General features: G+C 32.1%; 2 non-coding genes across 2 annotated transcripts; both read left to right on the forward strand.

Moving 5' to 3' along the window:
* The first annotated feature begins 1,069 nt into the window (after window positions 1–1,069).
* Window positions 1,070–1,142, forward strand: TRNAV-AAC (transfer RNA valine (anticodon AAC)). The gene has a single exon. It is a non-coding gene; the product is annotated as a tRNA-Val (tRNA).
* Window positions 1,143–7,792: 6,650 nt separating this feature from the next.
* TRNAV-AAC (transfer RNA valine (anticodon AAC)) lies at window positions 7,793–7,865 on the forward strand. The gene has a single exon. It is a non-coding gene; the product is annotated as a tRNA-Val (tRNA).
* Window positions 7,866–17,637: the final 9,772 nt, after the last annotated feature.

The raw sequence follows: 17,637 nt of genomic DNA on the forward strand, positions 1-17,637 counted from the left end.
CTCTATGTCAGTTTGTATATATATGTATGTATACTCATTTTAACGCTAACTATTTTATTCCATAATCCTTATGCTTTTAATCAAAACAGTCTTTTTATTTAATTCTATAGTTTTTTTATTCTTTGCCGTACAATATTAGTTCATTTATTCATTCATGTCAACTAATAGACGTCCACTGCAAGGAATATTTAGACCTCCCACAAAGATTGCTACAATAATGGGTCTTGATTTCCCTTGACCTTGATTCTTCGGTCCACCTGGTATATGAACTGTTCTTTTATAATACATATCATAAAAAAGTGTAAGGCTTTAGTATTTAAACTACACAGATAATTCAAAATACTACAATCACAAGTAGAGAAGCTTTACTAACCTTTTAAAAATGACAAAGACTCTTTCATAGTACAACATTTTAACCATACATCTTCAATTATTAATATTACATTACCACGACTCATCATTTAACAGCGACTGTTTTAAACAAGATTTCAGGCTTCTGTTCTAAACTTAAAAAACAAAAATTTAATAATACATAGTGTTAATAAGCACACAGTTATTTTAACATAGTTTTCTAATTTTAAATAAATAACTATGTTTATCAGTAAACTGTCGTATAAAAATAATGAGTTATGTTGTGAAATTATATTCCTAGAGTGCAATTCCTTATAGGTTACTAAAGTATTTTTTCTTTTTTTAATTTTTAGCAATAGATTCAAACAAACCCAATCTTCTCTTTAAGAATTTCTCAAGTAGTTACGTATATATAATTTATGATTTGCAATGCATTTGATTGCAATATAAATGTATATTTTAATTTTATCGCATGCAGATAATGCATTAATTATAGAACATATATATAAAGATTAAAACAAAAAGTCAGCATAACATAAAATAGCTTTTAATATGAGACCGCTTGAATATGAACAATATTAGTATTTATAGCAATGTATTTGTTTTAAGAGTTAGCAAATCAGGTTTTGTATGTAGGTTTAAGTTTGTACATAAACTTTCACAAACTGGCGTACTGATAAAATCTCTATAATATTTATTTATTAAACCCAACAGTCAAGTTTCCGTGGTGTAGCGGTTATCACATCTGCCTAACACGCAGAAGGCCCCCGGTTCGATCCCGGGCGGAAACAGTTTTTTTAAATTTATTTTTTCTTACTACAAACCTTTCATTAAAAAATAAACGTAGAAAGAAATACTAAACATGTTTTGTACTTTTGCAGATAACCATACAATTTTTAACAATATATTTACGAACTAGACAATTTATATAAATGTTATTGCAAAAAATAGATCCATTAGTGCATTACTATTCAGTGCAATATTTAATGATTTATCATGATAAAGTCATTGGAAACTTGAAATGAGAAATACAGTCGAAATACGGTTTGTTAGAAAAAAATATTTACCATTTAAAACAAGATAACATTTGGATACTTACACATGTTAAGTTTAACATATATTTAGTTATACTTTGTGTTAACTCTATTATTAAATAGATAAAAAATATTTATTATATTATAAAATTGAATATAAATACATTTAAAAAACTTTTAAGTTAAACGGTTTTTTAATACCCATATTGTGGAAATATATGTACCTAGTCCGCCATATTGGAACGGCGTCCATCTTGGATTTTAAATTTTGACATAATCATCGTGTTTTACTAGTGCAGCCCTTTCATTTGATACCCATATTGAGGGGCTTAAATAAAAATATGTTATCCGCCATTTTGTATCGGCAGCCATCTTAGATTTATAATGTTATTGATTTTATTATATTGTATTGTTATCTAAATTAAATGTGTACCAAATTACAGATCAATCTGACAACGGGAAAGTGCTTAAATTTCAATTTCTAATTTTGACCCAATTAAACAAAATTCTGTACGGGTCGAACTAAATAAAACCGTTTAATTACATTAGAGAACAGTTTTTTCTTTAAAAATCCGTTTATTCCTGACACCATTTAGCAGTCTTTGCACTATGTTCTAAGAGCATGGTAACCAATACTCAGTTTTAAATGCTGTGCTGGTTTTGCATGCTAAAAATTTGAGTGATCATCGTCATCATTGTGTCTGTTGATAGACGCCCACTGCAATACATAGGCCTTCCCCAAATTCCAGCGTCTCTGTCTTTGTTGTCGGTCCAACTAATGAATCGTGAGTACGCTGTGTTTTCGGGCTGATGATTGCCACTCCAGAACCTTTCAACCCAAACCACCATCAGTTGCACGAGCAATGTACCCACCGCTACTACTACTTCGGAGGAGCAGTTCTTCGAACTAATTCTGTGATCTTGCTTCTTAAAAACTAAACTTCTTAATACTTGGGTAGCGCATTATTATTGCAAAGTTTAGACACTATTTCGTATTAAAAACAATATCAATGTATCAAACTTTTCTAAATAGATTCTCCGAAGAATATACTTTCGGGCCGTTTTTTACTGCGTTTAACGTCAAGTATATCTAAAGTTTAATGTGGCGTTAAAAAGTAAACATCTTCAAGCTGACGACGAGTCAGCACTTTGTTGTGTTTCAGTGGAGACAACGTAAGCCATATATTTTTACTTACGGGCATTTTTTTTTATTTTGCAGCCGTTCTCAACAAAAATGTAACCAGAAAACAGTATATTGGAATAAATTTATATCTTAATGCAGTGGTAAATATATTTTACTTTTGTTAGATAAGAAAGTAATGAAAAGAGTTATGCTCGGAGCTTCGCTACAAGATCTAGTAAAAAATTAGGTGATTCGCAGAAGAACCTAGGCTATGAAGTAGCTAGAAGAGTAGTTCCTCTGAAGTGGCAATGAGCAGGGACCGTCGCTCGTGCAACCGGTGTCCCTTGAGGCCGAAAAGATCTCGAGTGACGACCATGGCCTGGCAGGTTCTGCTGCTCCTGTCCGGCTGGTAGATGCATCGATGACATAAGCATGGTCGCGATCGCAGGATGCGGACAGCGCACGCCCACTCATCTTGGCGATCTTTGGCGGAGGCCTATATCTTGTAGTGGACATCTATCAGCTGATATGATAATGATGATACTAAACTAAATAGATAATTTTTTAAAACTCATTTTAGGTGCTCTCTTAATTAAAATTTAGTTAAAAAAAATTCGCAAAAGGGCAAAAGAAGACAAACAATTTATAAAATTGTAGGTATAACTAAATATATTGTTTGAGTTCACGTTAATAATTGAAGTTATTTTTTTGAGTAAAACTCTTAATTAATTAATAAATAATCTTTTATGTATAAACGTTCTGTGAAATAGCCTGTTGACCGTACAGATTTATAGATAGCCTTCTATAAAATGACCGCCCTACAACTACTGGACCCTTCTTCCGGTCGACTTAACCATCCACACTGCGTTCCTAATTTGAAAGATGTTTGTATTGCCACTTGATTGATTTAAATATTATTTATCTATTTATTTATTTTATACATATTGTACACCAAAAAAACAATAAAAAGAAGAAAATTTAACAAAAAATAAATAACAAACGCTACGCGATTTCTTGAGAAGCCAAGGAAGTGCTGTTTTACCATCTTTTTAAAGACTGACTGCGATTTTGCATGTCTACTTGCTTCTGCCAATTCACCATAACCTAACAGCGACAACAGTAAAAGATGCCTTCATAAATATAAAATAATCAACAGGCATAGCCAATTTCAAGTTATCCGATGATCTGAGCAAGTAATCATATGAGTCACGTAAAAAAAGAAATATAGATTTACGGTAAGAGGGAGTAAGCGGGTTAAACAAAATACCTTAGAGAAGGGAAAGGATGCAGGCATTACGGCGAAGTCTTATCGGTAACCAATTGAGCTTATTACGAAATTCAGAAATATGGTCATATTTGCGCACACCAATTACGAACCAAATATAAAAAGGCGCTCTTGCTCATTAAATTGCTCTTCAGTAATATTAATAAAGCTGGCATTAGCATATAATCAACAATGAGAATAATAAAGACTTGTACTTTTAAACTCTTGGTAGTCAAGGGTAGAAACTTGGGTTAACTTCACAAGAATGCCGCTAACGTTAAAACCTTACGACTAACACGTTGAAGTTGAGGTTCTCAAGTGAGCAATATTATTATTTTTTACATATTTTTTTTCACATTGACAATTACAAATAAATACAGTTTGTTGACATAATTAAAAATTAATATTTGAATTATTAGGTGCACAACTAATTTGTCGCTATCAATTCAAGTTTCCTGCTGTTAGGGTGGCTTGATTTTGACATTTCCAAATCGTCATGCACCAAAACAAAGACATATGTTAAGAAGACGATCTGCCACGTTAGTGCTTTTTTATGGCTTTATATACTTTTAGTTGTGCGAAAATGTCTGATGACAAGAGCTTGATTCGTAAATAACTTCCAAAGACGAACACTTTTATCATAACACGAGCGAAAAATAGATTAAAAGTTAGTTGCTAACTTAAAATCGGACAAAAAAAAATAAAACTTTATTACCCATCTAAAAAGAAATATTCAAATCGAAAATAACTTTTCAATAAAAATACAGTGATTAAAGTTCATGTAATGGATGAAACGGATGCCAAAAAAGTATTTTTTATTAACTAAATTACAGTCCATAGCCTCCTTTGCTACAAGTAAAAACAGTATCTCCAACATTTTTATGTGTATATTGAAACCATCTGTTGTTTGTTACATTAGATTCTCACCAATATGTTTTACCTACCAACAACGCTGTGGTAATTGATTTCAGGGAAGTTATTTACCTTTCTAGTATCGTATGGGTAATAAACATTTGTTCTTTAAACACTCTTGTCTATGTAATTAGGTTCGTCATTCACTAAGACGTAATGTTCAAGGAAACAAATTAATTTTTAATTATGTGCTTTAGTAGACAATCTAGAGTGTTAAATCAACATGAAAATGAAAAAAATTAAAGTCAATTATGTGTTAACGGATGTAATTAAATAATTCTTCCAGATCAAATGCGAAAATAAAATATATAAAAAAGAACATTTTTTTCTATGAAATTACAAATATAGGCTTAATAATAACACGCAAGGCTTCAACTTAATTGAAATGAAAAAGAAAAAAATTAGAAAAACTAACAAAGGTGCTATGCCAGAAATTAGAATTCAATGTTGTTGCTTATAAAATTCTGAACGTTTTACGCCATAGTTAATTTACATATTTTCAGCCAATTGTCCACAACAAGCTTGTAAAACTAGCCACGAATGAAGTAGTTAACCCACTGACCCCTACTATTTCCCAGTTAAGCCGCTATGACAGATGTCTTCACGGCGAAAATGGTAATCAAACACGCGAATACCACATAAATTTTCCCTCATACAATTTTAAACCTTTATAAACCACAGAGCATAATAATATGAACATTCACTCGGAATAATATTCGGTACAACAAATTCATAAATGAACATTTTTTTGAGCTGTGACGAAAAATAGTTTATCGGTGACAAATACACCCTTGCGTGGTAAATAGACGTTGTGATACGAAAATGGACGCATTCCGAGGAATTTAGCTTGAATTTAATTTATTTTTTGCTATTGTATATTAAACAGTACTTACGCTAATACAACTAGGTTTCACCAAAGTAACACTCTAACAAAACGCAATAGCTAAAATGATTTATTTTTATATAACTTTGTTATAAATCTATGACAGAGCGATAATTTTTAGAAAATTCAAAGCTGATAGAAAATATAGCCGAATCGATGGTTTTGCTAGCCGATTAAAGCTGATAATAAACATATTGCGTGTTAACTCGGTTTTTGCTGGTATGTGAAACATGACCGATCTTCGATCACTACCTTAGTCGCACGTTCTTGTCGTATTTGTTTCACTACAGTGTCAATAAATGATGACTACTATATAAGAAATACTATATACCAGGGGAGGCCAAGCTCCTTGATTGTTCGGGCCATTGTTCGAAATCTGAAATTTTTCGCGAGCCCCAATTTAACGCATTTAAAATACGCTACCAAATATTTTTTTATAAAATTTATATTTATTGAAATTATATGACTAAAGTACAAATAATGCGTATATGAAAATACTCCTAATAATACTTAACATACCGGTTATTTAATTATGATCAGTGTTTGTATTTCGCTAATTTTATGGTGAAATAAAAATAATTATTATTCACACTGGTACTTTGTTTAGATTTCCCAAAAGCTGACAGGTAATATAAATTTAGGGTTAAGTTATATAACTTTGAAATAATTCTACAATCACTCGGAGCCAAAAATAATCGTTCAAAGAGCAGCATGTGGCTCGAGAGTCGCAATTCGACCATCCCTGCTATATACTTACTATACAAATATCGAGCTTTTTGTGGTCATTTTTCAAATGATATGCCAACATTGATTCACTTTTTCGTCTATTTTATCTCTTACTGAGCGGCTACAGTTTGGTACATCTTTGATATTTCAAAATTCCGGTATTAAAAACCTTTAAACCTACTTCCTTCTACTCTTACTAACACTGCAATATGTCCATAAACGTTACAAACTTTTATCGCAGATTTCTTTCTATCACAAATAAATTTTTGAAATGTTCTGAATACTTATATTCTCTAATTTTGAAAAGAAGATAAAAAACCAATAATGCTCGAAATAAAATTTAACAAACTTGTTTTTTTTTTTAAAGTAACCTTTTTAATGTCATCAAAACCTGCCAGATACAAATAGACTAGCAAAGAGTTTTTATTACCAATTTAGACATTTAATTCGTGAAAAGACTAATGACATACTGTTTCCGGATACACCAATACCTCGCTTTGCAACGTTTCGTTTTGCATTTTTTCCGAAGTTGCATCGCTGCTTAACTAATTTTCACTGTGCGTCGTTAGATTTTCGTTGAAATTTTCTTTTTTTTCCAAACGATGGCCACACTATTGTTTCTAATTGCGACATGCCATCAACACTCAGGGATTCCCTTTCTAGCTGAAAATCAACACAATTTTAATACAATTTTATTTTCACTTTGTTTTGCTAATTTTGGAATTCAGTTTTAATTATGTAGTGTATTGTAATGTAGTGTGTTGTGCTTTTTTAAAAAGAGAATAATAAATTTATATATATTTTAACGTGTTGTTTCTAGTTACAAAAAAGGTATAATTTTTCTAATTTATTTATTGGCACAGCTATATTATTTTTGTTTTTTAAATGTTTGCTTTGTTCAATTTTCTTTTTAAAAAGTAGTATTTTCGTAACCCTGGAACCTATCTTCGATCTTTACATGGTTTGCTATAGTAAATCTTAATTCACTTTACGGCGTTTCAATTTGCGTCGTGTTTTTTTGGAACGTAACCACTAGGCAAAGTGAGGTATTGGTGTATATGTTTATAGATAGATGTCTTTTGGTATAGCATTCCATTGTTACCATATGTGTCATTTACAGAAATTACGGATATTAAGAACCAGATCGCAGATTGAGGAAACTTAAACCTTGTCCACGTAACATAGCTCGAATGCCCTAAGGGGAATCAAGGAATAGTGAACCAGCTTAACTTCATGTTAAAAGTTTTGTTGTTTTATTTATACGAATACCAGTAGTATATACATCACAATCAACATTTCTTGTAAATCGTAAAATTTGCAGTTGTAATTTAATAATAAATAATTAACTTTTTATTATTAATTTTTCTTGTTACAAGCATAGTTTGGCTCAAATCTAAAGTAAGCCGTATCACGAAGATCGATTCTTGCAACCAGTGAGTTGTATTTGTGTGTAGCATTAATATTATTATTATCTTTTAAAATAAAACACGTTGTAATAAGTTTCCGTGGTGTAGTGGTTATCACATCTGCCTAACACGCAGAAGGTCCCCGGTTCGATCCCGGGCGGAAACAATTTTTGTTTTCGATTTTAATGCAGTCGGCCTGACACGTATTAACTTCTATCATGCTAGGTTATCTATAGCAGCAATAAACAATACTTAGTTTATTTATCGAACTAATTGTACGTATCGGAGAAATAACATGCCAGTAAATTTCTTAAAAATATTTGTTAATATTATAACTTACTATGACGACTAACCAATATCCGTTTAAACTTAACAGTTAATTTTTAACAATCAACCGATTACAATGTAGTTGCGCCTAAATTTATACACAGAGGGTTTGATTATAGCTGTAAAAGCCTTAAAACGTTAAATGTGTAAATATTTTTAAAACAATAAGCTTTAAAGCTTTTAAACCTATTTCCAATCACTTGTAATCACTCTTCTGGCAGTACAAATTCTGCAGGGACAAATAGTAAATAATAATTAATTTTAATATGTAGTCATTTGAATTTTTAAAAAAAACAAACGAGCTATAAACATAACCAATCTCTGTATATTTATGGCGAAAAAAAATGTTTTGAAAGAGTCGTTAATAAATGTAAAAATAAATAAAAGCATGTTTTCCAGACCCCGATGTTATGATACCTCAAGACACGTCTCTCACGCGCCACCGCTCCCTGCAACGATTCGTAGACGTTTACCTTTATTGATAAAAAAAGGAAACGCCCGCCCACTGAGCCGTTAAGAGGGGCCGAATACGATGCGATTGCAATTCACAGATATTCCGTAACAGTCGGCATTTTGATTATTTCTGTTCGACTTAACTCGGGGCGCCTTAACTTTGATATATCACATACTTATTGGCCAGCCAATACCTATTGTTCGTTGAGAAACATATTTATTTATATTTTTTTTAGAAATATTTAAATTCGGATCATCGTACAATTAATAATAATGATTTTGTAGAGTGATTTTACTAACTTAAAGCCGGAATGTGATCTCATGACGTTATATCATCGGATATATATTTATGGATAAATATCCCTTTCTTTAATCTTTATTTACGCTGATCACTTCCCTAATCATGCGGCCCCAGGCTAGAACCCCCTTATGGTGCTACAACCAACATAAGAGCATCGACATCCAAACGTACCAAAGAATGTTACGTTTCGACGTCTCATAATTATCATTAATTATTTTTATTTTAACATAGTGCAAAGAAATAATCAATAACTAAGGGCTAATGTAAACATGTTTATTTATATTTTTATCGAAAGATTTAAGATAACGGTCACAGCGCTAATCATCGTTACATTTTTGTAACGTTTTATGCTATTTTATTTTTTTGAAATGTACATACCAGCAAATGATTTACAACTCTTTGATTTCTCATATCATGTTTTAAAATTAAGTATTTAAATGTAAACACAAAGCAAAGGATACTCAAACCACATAGAAGTGTATCATCTTTTTAGTCAGAAAACGTCACTGCTGCACATTAATGGATATCCCAATAACTTCCAAAAGAACCATTTCAAAGAGTCCTTCTTCGTCATATTCCGGCATCTTTAAAAAGGTCGACTATCGACATCGTAGGTTGATGTTCTACTTCTACGCTCTTCACGTTCTTTACCCAAAGAACCTTAAAACCCATCTTAATCCCCCATCTTCCAGCAGGTCTACGCGTGGCCTGTCTTCTACAACTTGAACTTGCCATGCGCTGAGCTATGTTAGTTGTTTTATTCGTCTACGAATCTCCTCATTCCTAATTCGATCTCGTATATAATTTATTTGAATATTGTAACAATTTTTAATTTCATTGTTTGTTATAATTATCATTACATCTTTACAGTCAGATGTATAGCATTAGGAAGGTCTTTACATAAATTTTACAGCTCTGTGATGCCCAAATTTAATGCTAACTTATATTTCGATTACGATAATACAGTAAGTAATGATTTGATACAACAATAAATAAATTAAAAAAAACAGCAATTTTCTCTAAGAAAAATAAATACACTACTAAGATAGTCATAGAAAGAATTGTTTAAATTTACGATAACTCCACAAAAATACGGCGAAATTCCAAACATATTGAGGAAAGCGTACGGTTCTGTCTAAGGTTTTAACTGTACTTTCCCCAAGCTACTTCCGGAACCGTGCACAAAGCAATCTACCGGCAGTGTACCAGTAAATCCACATCAACGTCACAAGGCAGCTGTAATATGTTTACAGCCTCTCATAACGCGAGCGAAAGCTCTCTGCATCTTAATTAGCCTGCGGCATAAACTTGGGCGCGTAATTGGCTTCAACTTGTAATAATTTCTGTTAAATAAATTTCTGTCAGTACGTATGAAAGTCAACTAATAAAAAAGTTTCTTTTCAAACGACAACGCCGTCTGAGATGGTATTAGCAATTACTTTTCCTTGATTTGTTTTTAAATAATTTAAATTAAAAAATTATTACTCATATTTTTAATTTGTTAAACTATTTTAAGGATATTAAGAGATAGAAAAAAAACAGTTATAATTTAAATGAATTAGTTAAAAATCCAATATTTTATCCATCTATACAATAAAAAAAACATTTTTGAATTGCCGTGGGTTAAGTCTATTTACCACGCCAACCAATTACAACAATTACCTCCCACGAGGATTATACAAGGAAGCGGGTGCTTGCAATTGACTAAAAGGTCCGTAAGTGAAACGATTATTACAATAGTATTTTTATTTCTGTTGCCACTCTATTGACACGACGTTAATAATAACTAAAGTAACGCTCGAATTCATCTAGATAATAAATCGTTCTATTGGCGATTTATAAATTTTTACAATAAGATGCCTGATAATATTCAGAAAGCTCATAGTACCAGATTAAAAAAATGTCAAAAAACGTTTATGTACTAAGACTCCTCCACGGTGTCTTTTCGTAGCGAGGCTGTCGTACGTTTGATAAACGCTAACGCATGTTAGCCGCATGCTCGTCGCACTACTTTATCGCATCGGGAAGAAAACGAAGGTAACTGAGTCGCGTTTGCTTCGCGACAGAATCTCGAAAGTATCGCACTTATATCCCGACTGAATCGTGGAATAAAGCCCACAGCTGGAGAATATTTCGCAAACGTATCAATGCGGACGCGCGACAGCGTCACTACTATATCGTTCACAAAAAGTAGCCGTGGGTGAGAAGCGTAAGGGCTACTATTCTGTAGATGACTTCATAGAAGATAGCACGCCTTGGGATCGATATGTTCTTTTTTTCTGCCGATAGACAAAGAACGCCACGGTGATCGATATTGTCGATTTGTATTGTGATCGCCTCTTGTAACTTTTAATGTTTATTAAACATGTTTTTCATATTCTTTTTTAAAAAATATAACCCTGCCCTGTTTCTTTCACCTGCTCTTCTCTGGTCTAAGACATTTATTATTTAAACTGATGATAGACTTAACTTGACGTCAATAAGAGATGTAATCCAATCCTATGTTGAAAAAAGAAGTTTTGAATTTGATTTGATTATAGATCTAATAGGCCTTAAAGGCGTGAATGTCTAACTCATTTGTCACCAAAAATTCAGTTTATTTCCAATCATCCTGTATAAAGTAATAACTCTGAAAGTTCTACTCTGTTACATTAATTATTTTTTTTTAGTGAAAAGCGACAGGCCTACAAGTAATATCTACTTTAATAAATAGTAACCGTAAAGTAGTAATATTTAATAAATAGTAACCCAAACTTTGAAAACATTTTTATAACTATGTTATCATATCTGATATTATTGACTTTTAGGTTACTATATATTAATTGACCTAAAATGACCTGTACGTTTACCTCTTTGAAGCTTTTACATCTATAACCAATCACTAATGTATAGATGATCTACATGGAGCAGAGCATATTGTTTGGTTAATCTATGGCGACACATCTTCAAATAAATATAAAATCAGTATTAAATGTTAAACAACATCGCAAACGTCAACAAAAATGTACCATCACTAACTATTCCAATAATCCCGATGGCGTTTCACCTACAAACCCAATAAGCTAACACGTAAATCCAAGTCAAAGCAGTACGTGAGCATGTTACAGTCACCTTGACACACGACCCGATACATACACTCGTACGTGATTTGTTTGCTAAACGACTGGCGTCAAAGATCGCGGGGAAATAACTGAAACGAAAAATAATTTTGTCTCTTAGAGAAAAAGTTTATTGCCTGCACAATTTAATTATAAATAATGACAAATATTTGAGTTTTTAAATTTATTGTCTTTTATAAACACTTATGACGAGTTAACCAATCAAACTTTCTTTTAAAAAGCCTCCTATTCATCACGATCTACACAAGTGATCAATGTCAATGATCTCATTGACAGTGATCACTTGTGTAGATCGTGATAACAATCTCAAGAGAGTTCATTTTGTAAACAAAATTCTTCTCATTAAAGCTGCGAGTCGCGCCCCGGTCTGAACAGAGACAAAAATAAACTATAACACTATTTTGTACTTCACAGTACCCTTTCAACAGCGATAGAGCTATGTGTGGCAACTGTATTACTGTGTGCCATCTAGCAGAGTTGCCGTTAAGCAACTCTGCTAGATGGGACACAAAGAGATCGGGTGCAGAGCGAAGAGCCGTGTGCGCAGCTGATGAGCAGTTCTAGCGGCGAGCATCGATGACTTCGATGTTCACAAGCATCAATCGTCCTAGTTAGAACTCGGCTACGATGGCGAACGCATGTATTTTTCTTCATTAATTTCTTTGTCGCGTGATCTATTGTTGTCTGGCATATCTTCAAAAAAATGATATTTAAAAAAGTGTTGTTTACTTATATACTACAGCTATCCTACATATGCATTCCTAAGGTATATAATCACTAAGTTTCAAATGAAGGCCTTTTTATAAGTTTTTATTTTATGTTTCTTGTATTTATTAGAAGATAAATCAGAGACATTTCACGGGAATATATTGCAAAACTATACATACTTACACACAAGAGAATTACAAATTCTATGTGGAATAAAGAAAGGGAAATAATCTTATCACACATAGCATATAATCCACTGGGAGAAACCATATTGGTATGACAGTAAAGAAAAGTTAAAAATATAGAAATTACATAAAATATGCAATATTGAATGTACAAAATTGATTCTTTTTATCATTTACTATCGCGTTGTAGAGAGATGGGCCTAGAACATTGTTCAGGGCTGACGACCCTTGTAGCTGATTTAGGGAAGCCTTTTTACAGTACCTTTTTATTGACGTAATTAAATTTTAAACGATCCTGTTGGTGCTATTTCAATAGCCCTTTCCAGAAAGATCATTCAACAGGTGATACAGAGACTGCTACTTCACAATTTTTACTAGTAATACCGATGACTATCTCAGAATGCTTATTCACTATAGTTGTGTGATATTATTATAACGAAATTGCCACAGATTTTTGTTAGAAGTAAGCTATTAACTTTGTCTTATCTGTTATTCTTGTTCCATAAGTCTGTTTTCAATCCTTAAGGGTGTTCTCGACATGCGAGCTATCGTAAAACTAATACGATCCTATATTTTACTTCACCTAAAACACATTGCTTCTTTCAATTTATTCTGTAATAAAATCACTACAGTTTAGCCTCTTGAAATTGCACCCACTACCTTATTCTTGTTTAAAGATATGATAAATTATATAATTTTCTACTATATTTTATATTTTGCAGTAAACTTAACATAATTGTTTCTTTAATTTCTTTCGAGAATATTCGTTCGTAAGCTATCACAATTATACCGGACCGAGTTTTGCTGATAGGACGATTCTTGTTTATTGAAGATGGTGTCGATAAGTGGCTTAACTTGAAGAATGATATCCTGACATACTTGAGCGGATATTACGAATCCTTTTACTCAAAAACATGGCTCAGTCACTTCTTCATAGCTAACACCACACTGATCTATCACAGAAGTCTGATAATGCCTTCGTTGTACTTTGTTGACTAATTAGAAAGCTTTTTAGAGCATAAACACAGTCATTTAGTTTGTTAAAATATATCTCAATTGTAAAAAAATGTTTATCCGTAAACAAATATTTTCTGTGACCTTTTGCGTGCCACTAAGTAGTTGATTCGATTTTACCACCCTATTCCCTTTTAAATTCTCAATTAAAATAACCTGTGCGTCTCCTATAGGCTTAAAGCTGTAAGTCATCTTTTAAAATACGCGACAGGGTTCAATGTGCTATTTTCATCTCCCTAGATAAAATCTTTTGCTCTCAAACAGGATTTCTTCGAATTGTACCCTTTATTGCTTTGATCGCCTTTTTCGTATGAACATTAAGTGAACGGCCAAAACTTTTATTCTAAAACAAAAAAGGTTTTATTGTACATTATGAAATGCACGGTACACAAACATTTGACTTATGCCAAGCGTATGGAGGTTTCTGAAAATCTTATTTCGCGTCAAACATACTTTATGTAATGTAATCACAAGCGTTTCGGTTCTTTTTATCACCCCACTCTATTTTAATATCACAAAATACGTTATATTGGCACGAAAAAGAGAAAACAATGAGCAATCATATCAAAATAACAGATTCTTAATTCTAAAGTAATATTTTGTTACTAAGTAGTTATATCTATGTCGTACACTGCATTACTTTATTAGTAGTGGGATTACATTTAAATATTTTTATTGAAATTTTTTGCATAACATTTTTATTAACACGCCTCTCTTATTATTTGTTAATTTTTATTTTTCTATATGTATAGAAAGTATATCTAGATAAAATATTTTATCTTTTTGTTATTGTAATTATGTTTTTATTCCTCCGACAAGATTACTCAAAGACATTTCCCAACTAAACATGTTGTTAATATCAAAACATATTACTTTTTTATTTATTTAGAACAACTTTAATCTAACGTAGCAGTAGCTACCCATATCGATGATACACATCGATATGGGTAGCTACCGCGAGACATCGATTACCAGAAATCCGCAATGACTACTTACTGCTTTTATACGTATGAAAACTTACCATAACACTTTTTCTCCTAAAGTCTCTTATTATTAATATTATTATTATTTAATAGAGTAGATTATTTAACACATCGACATTTTATCGATATATTACTAGAACTTAACAACACAAAGCCCTGAATGGGACAGCTCAGACCATTGATTTCAAGTGAATGGAATATTTATTGCACGTCAATAAAACGTCAATTTGTGACACAACCCCGGGGTGCAATATAACGTTCTCCACCAACCCAATACATATCGCTACTTCTCTCCAATATTATTCAATTGACTACGAACACAGAAAATTTATAAAGGAACGCCAGAAATCGATTTGGAAATTCGGAATACTACATATTAAAGTTAATTATTATTTACTATCTGTAACTATTGTTTTACTGTACATGTCGCTTTCGAATAGAATTATTTCATATTTCAAAAAATGATTTTATACAGAATGGTTGACAATCGATGTAAAAGCTTTAAAATCTAGTTCACAGACCCTTGCGCTCCGTGAACTCAGTATCGATGAAGCTGTAAAAGCTTTAAGGCTAACAGCATTAGCATCTTCACAAAAGCTTTAAAGATTTTTGATGACAAGTTAGCTGTGCATTACATTCTTTAAACCGTTTAAACCTTTAACCAATAACTCTGAAAACTAAAATGAAAATCCATAAGAAAATATAAGTCTTCAGCTGGAAATATTTCTGGTTAATGAAGCACCATCTACAATCACACTCATGGAAAGTCCAGTGCCATTGATGGCTCAAGCCCATTATCTAAAAGTTGTAACGGATGATAAATTTACTTTTAATGCAAACGTATTAAAATATTCAAACCTTCCTGAAAGTTAGACTAGAATTTTCGGACGACGCGTCGACAAAAAGACAAGCAACTTCACACCATTTTCGTCGCCCTTGGATAACCAACCGACCTCTGTTGGAAACGAGGCCAGAACATATATCAAAGGAGACCCAAACCCCTTATTATGCTAAAAACATTGCTGGAGTTTCTTCCGCCACTTCTCTCCCAACGCTTTCTGAAGTGTTAGTAGTATTATTAATAGAGCAACAGCAATGAACCCAGTCAAGGTTCGGCTCTCTCGGGCACCTTTGTGACGAAATGCTAAACGGGTATCATCGACAAGCGACAGCCTAAATCCCATGGAGCGTCCGCTGAAGCGGTACAAGAGCTCGATGGAGTCCCAATGCGGTAAAAAAGTAGTATGAAGCATCGCTGTAATCGTCGCTGTGACCGTCGCTGGTCGAGCTTCGCGACCTTAAAAGGAATTTTAGGCTTGGCACCCTTTACACTCTGACGCACCAAATCTGCAAACGTCATTTGAACAACAGCGTGAGTCCGAACAGTTAATAAACCTTCGGAAATATTAAGGTAGGCGAATGTTTGACAGGTTTAAAATATGGCTACTAACTTTCGAGTAGTCTTCTTAATATACATATAAGAAAAAGAAAATGATAAAATTATTACGTTCACATAAATGCTGTATAATTTATGTGCCATATTTATTTTAGTAAAATGAATTACATAGGAAAAATTTTTCGCGCATATTGGAGACAAAACCTAAAAAGATTTTTGTCCTGCACACACCCATATTCGCCACTGTGCACAGTAAGTCATTCCTTTGCGTCAATTTATTGTGATAAACGAAATCGAATTTTTCAAAGAGGGGAACGGTGTAAGTATTTTTGAGACTTGACAGACAATATTACTGCAACAGGGTACTTCCATTTACTTTGTAAAAGAAAAACTATTAGTTTAAATTTACTGATCATTTTTATTCATACTTTGAAAATGGTTTTACTGTGGCAAAATTTAAAGTAATGCATGTTAGCGACAAGAAACATTTTTAATACATTTGAGAAAAAAACATTACAATCTAAAAAATATTCTGCAATTATAAGTTAGCCGTATATGTTGTACAAGTTAAACCGGTTAAATTACGATTAAAAATAGAGTCTTTAGCATACGAAGTACAGCAACTTAAAAAAACTGATGTATTTCATCGTTGATAATTCATAGGAAGATTTTATTACAGAATTATAAAATATATGTGTTATATACATTTATTAAGGCTTTTATGAGTTAAATAGAGAAAGTTAGCAAGACCATTTAAAAAAAAAATTTATTCAACACATAATGTACTGTTGCGTACATCTAACAAAAGTTCATAAATTTTATTTGAAGCTAGCCGTGCCCGCGACTTCGACCATGGTAATAATATAATTTAGCTAGTGATTTAAACCCCTGAGTTTTCTATGAATATGCTTTAAATATATAATAAAAGTAAAACTTAAAGGTTACCAGCATTAAACGTGTCCAGATATATTAATAATTAACATCATTCATTCATATTTTTAACATCAAGAATTAATTTTCTTAAAATCCAATAATTATTTTTAATTGCATTAATCAAGAAGGTAAAACTGTGAAAATTTATAATTACAAAACTTGTTTTTTTACTTTCATTACTACTCATTTAGACCAAACAGTAAAAAAAGCAAGTCCAAAATACGATTACGAGTACAGAATACAACAAAGCTCAAAACAAACTACCTTCATACAAAAGTTAGCGACATCTAGCATGGTTGTACATAAACACGATGAAAAAGTGCCATCTATCCTAATCATTATACACTATTATTGTTTAGATTACTCTTAGAATCATTCTTTAACTTAAAATTTAAATATCTCATGATAATATTATCGTTAAAGTTCATTTTAAGTTAAATATCAATCAGTACAATAAAAAAATTAAAAATATAACTTTTGTCTCGATAAAACCAAAGTTTTGATTGTTGTAGAAGATTT

This window comes from Battus philenor, unplaced genomic scaffold, assembly GCF_028537555.1.
Source record: "Battus philenor isolate CCGP_79_NKW_IND1 unplaced genomic scaffold, ilBatPhil1.0.hap1 SCAF_3, whole genome shotgun sequence".
Taxonomy (NCBI): domain Eukaryota; kingdom Metazoa; phylum Arthropoda; class Insecta; order Lepidoptera; family Papilionidae; genus Battus; species Battus philenor.